This window comes from Cryptomeria japonica, chromosome 3 (assembly GCF_030272615.1).
Source record: "Cryptomeria japonica chromosome 3, Sugi_1.0, whole genome shotgun sequence".
Lineage (NCBI taxonomy): Eukaryota > Viridiplantae > Streptophyta > Pinopsida > Cupressales > Cupressaceae > Cryptomeria > Cryptomeria japonica.
Genome location: NC_081407.1, coordinates 189,098,484 through 189,103,013, shown reverse-complemented (window position 1 = coordinate 189,103,013; position 4,530 = coordinate 189,098,484).

The window sequence follows — 4,530 nt, the reverse complement described above, 5'->3', positions numbered from 1 at the left end:
ACAAGTGTTTGATCTATCTAATAGAACGAGCTGCTCAATTAGATCCTTGATAGCTCGTTCTTAATGCACTCCTACATTACTTCAGTCTTCTACACATTCATATTCTTTTCAACTCCTCAACCACCTTAAACCCTAGCCACAACATAAACCCTTTTAGCAACAACCTAAAACCCTAGACATGATGTCCTTTTAAAGGAATCTAATTTCATGTCGGTCCAATAGGATTACATTTCAATTTCCTAGGTTCAATGAATCTATACATACTCAGTAACACGACACAAGAAGCACCGCCAGTGTGTCGGCACCATCAAACAATCAGTGGATTGGTAACTCATCACAAAATGCCGGTTGGTAACTCATCACAGAGTATTATTGGTTCATACAAAATACCGGTTGCCGGTTCGTCAAAAATGAAGACTGGTAAAAATGTGTTATGCCGCTTTAATCCCTCGTATCGCTTGAGGTCAACATGCCGCTTTAGACCGGTAAACACATTATGCAAAACATCAATAGTCTAATGACTATAATACAACATACTTGCAACATACCAGTTGAAACAAATACCGGTTGTGCTCTAACTCATACATATAAAGAGGATCTTAATGCAAGTGTGTGTCCATCAATGACAATCACAACATAAAAATAAAAAATGCCAACAATCTCCCCCTTTGACATTGATGGCAACACTTAGGAAAATAAAATTTTGACATCTAAGTGTTTAACAACAAAATCATGCCATTAGCAAAATTGCTCCCCCTAAGCATATACACTATCCCTTAAGCAATACAATGTATAGCAATTTTGCATACAGAGCATAAACATTGAGATATCAGAGCATATAGCATATATCAAAGCATATAGCAAAATTTTAAATATCAGATACTTCTCGCCTATACTTCTCCAAAATAGAATACTTCTCCCCCTTTGCCAACAATGACAAAGTACAACTAAACAACCCTGTTTCCATTTGATATATAAAAATAATAAAAGTTTATGACAATAAGGAATAGTACTTGTCAAAAACAGATTTATAGTCCTGCAAGAATTGCTTCATTGATAGAGACCAGGACTCAAGTAGGGAGGTGGCCACTTCTTTCTCTGTTTGCATCTGGGAGACCTGTTCTTCCATGGCATCAACTGTGCTCATCTCCTATGTAACTGTCAAGGCATCCGGGTTCAGATAACACTTCTGAAGAATTTGCAGACGTGGAAGTAAACCCAGTTGAAGCTCCTGCAAATCTCTAGATCGTGTGCTGATCTCTTACTCCATTTTGGTGGACTGGATATGAAACCGGTGAACGGTTTGCCCATAAGTTGTGAAGGAATCATAGGGTGGCTTGAATGTGCTCAAGTAAGACTGTAAGTTTGTTTGAAGCTTTTTCTTCTGAGCTAGCACATCATCATAGAACAGATGGGGTTGGCAGATTTTGCTAAGTAGCAGATTTCTCTCATCCAAAGCATCCCTTATATCCTTTTGGTCTTTCTGCAATTCAGACCAGAGCTCATTCAACTTCTTTACCAGAGCAATGTTAAGAACTGTTTGATGCTTTTTCTTGACATTTGCCTTAGCTGCTTCTTCCAGGCTCTGCACCTGATCATCCACTACTGTGCATAGTAGCTTGAGTTTTGCTAGTGATGATTCAGTGTTGGGAAGATTTGTACCGGGTATCAAACCGGTAAGTGTGTCCACAACCGCTTGAATTATATCCTGCTCCTTCTTCCTTCGAATGATTTCAAGGCGCTCTTGAGCAACCTTGATGCTCTGCATTAGCTCCGATTCACTTGCAGATTGGAGATCTATAGGACTGGAGAGGTCAGCCGGTTTGGCTTGACTCCTGGTTGCCTTCGCCGCTTCTCCTGCCTCTTTCGCTATCTTCTTCTCCGCTTCTCTCCTCTTCTCTGCTTCCTTGTCCTCCTCAGCCTTTTTCTTTTCTGCTTCCTTCTTCTTCTCCTGTTCCTTATCTTCTTTTTCCTTCTTCTTCTTTCCATCTTCTAGCTTCTTTTTCTCCTCTTCATCCTTCTTCTGCTTCTCCTCTTCATCTTTCTTCTTCTTCTCCTCTTCATCTTTCTTCTTCTTTTCTTCTTCAGTTTTCTTCTTTTTTTCCTCTTCATCCTTTTTCTTTTTCTCTTCTTCCTTCTTCTTCTGCTTCTCTTCTTCATCCCTTTTCCTCTTCTCTTCTTCTTCCTTTTTCCGCTTCTCTTCTTCATCCTTCTTCCTCTTCTCATCTTCTTCCTTTTTCCTCTGCTCGGCCTCTTTCTTTGCCGATTCCTGACTGTCCTCAACTTTCTTCTCCTGTTTAGCCTGATTCTCTTGACCTATTGCCTCAGATGGTATCTCCTGGGTAACATCTTCTCCGTCCAGGGCATTGACATCAATAGTGTCGACCGGTTCATCAACCAAATTTCCTTCATCATCAAATGCTTCATCCGGTTTGGATATAACCGGTTCTTTCTCAGCTTGCCGGTTGGCTTCAGCTAATCGATGCATCTTCAGAGTGTCTAGGGTGCGAGTGTGTGTATCCTTGAGCACTTCCTTACCTTTTCCTTCCAGTAACAAGAGTCTTCTTCTTCTCATGAAAAAAAGACCTTTGTACTTGTTCATTACATTGAACAGTTCCGAATTTGATACATCAGTAAAGTGTTCAGCAAAAACTTTTTCTCTTATTTCCTGTTCCTGCTCTATGGCAATGCACCATTTATTGTCTAAGGATTTATACAAAGAATCCGGTGTTTCAGATCTAATTTCTGAAGGGGACCGGTCATTAATACATAAATATTGAATTATTTCTTTTTCCACCGCCTCCTTTTCATCATCATTAAAGTCATCAAAATAATCAATTAAATCATTCAATACTTTTCTCCTAATGTTTTTGATAGTTCTTTGAAAATGTGTCAAAGGTTTGTAGGAGGAGATATCTATATTTACTGGTGCTGAAGATGCCGGTTCATTCTTTGTCTTCTTTCTTGTCTGTCTCGCCTTCTTGGGCTGCTCCTCAGATACAGTTTCTTCTGAGTTCGGAGAGTTGCTTTTGTCTTCCTTTTCCTCTCGAAGACTTTAGCCGGTGCTGCTTCTGGTTTCTTTTTAGCTGGCTACTGCTTGGTCACTCTTGGTGTTGTAGTAGTAACCGGTGCTAATGCTGCAGGCACTGCCTTCCCCTTCTTCACTGCCGGTTCTTTCTCTTTCACTGCTGGTGGTTCTTCAGCCGGTACTATCCTCTCTAGGTAGGTGCCAGTTCTCTTCGCCTTAGGATCAAGTGGTGAGGCAATAAGGGTAGAGGCATACCCTTCCAGCATGTCGTACATCACCTCATAGCCCATTGGCTCTACTTCTTCCATTCTAGGCTCAACAACCTCCATTATGCATTTGTCCACCTAGATGGTGAAACATATGTCATCTTCATATTTCTTGATGATATCATCTGAGATCCTCATCCTTTGGCTCATTTTTTGTCTGAACTCATCAAAGTACTTGTTCAGAGCTTCAAGATAACCGGTTCCCACTGCTTGCAAACTTTCCTTTATTTGTTTGGTAACCGGTTGGTCCGCAAACCACTGAATGTCTCCCACTCCTGGGAAGTATCCTTGAAAGTAAAAGAACAACCCAACCAATAGTTGTCCAAACTTGAACCTCAGTGCATTATCTTGTTTGATTGATTTCAGGTTCAATAGGAGTTGCCTTTGCATACCGGTGCATAGGTCAAATGATGCATCCTCCTTTATCATTTGGTAAGCAGCATTTACCGTTGCAGCAGATACAGAGTTAATCCTACTGGCTGAGAATGTCCGATATCCAATCACCATACACGCATACTTCACCAGATCATCCTTGATTGAATTGACTGTCATGCCACATGAGTCACTCACTAAACTGGTGAGCTTGGACATTTCAGTTTTGCTAACAGTCCTTAGGGCTGGTACTTCCCCTGTATTGCAGAAACCGGTGACTGCATGAATTGCCTGCGGCGTGATATCATGCGTCCTCTTCAGGTACATTTTGTCACCATGGACTTTGCTCAAAATTATCCTTATATGATCCTCTATAAAGTCTTCCAGGAAGTATACAACATTATGGAGTTTCTTCTTCTCCAAGATACTATACTCCGGTTTGATCTTCTTATCCTTTCTACAAAATAGACCTAGTTGGGAGTGGATGGCTAGAGACCCTAGGTCTTCAATCTTGTAATCTATGTAGTCAAAAATTCCCTCTTCTACTATCATTCCAGCCGGAACTTGTGATAGGGCATTATACTTTGACTTCCGTTGAATAAAACTTTCATACTCAATAGATGCACTAGAACTGGTATGAGATGCGGAAGCCATTGTAGAAATTTTAAGAACTCGAGAAATACCTTTTAAAACATGCGAATTTAGGGCTTTCCGATTCTCCTTCACTCCTCACTTCGTCGGTAGCTAAATCACCGCTTTGTGTTCTCCACTTGACCGTTTGCTATTTGAATTTGAATCTCCTTCGCGGTTTCTCAATTTCTCCAAATCTCTGCTCAAATCGCCTTTTCGTTGCTCTGCTCTTTG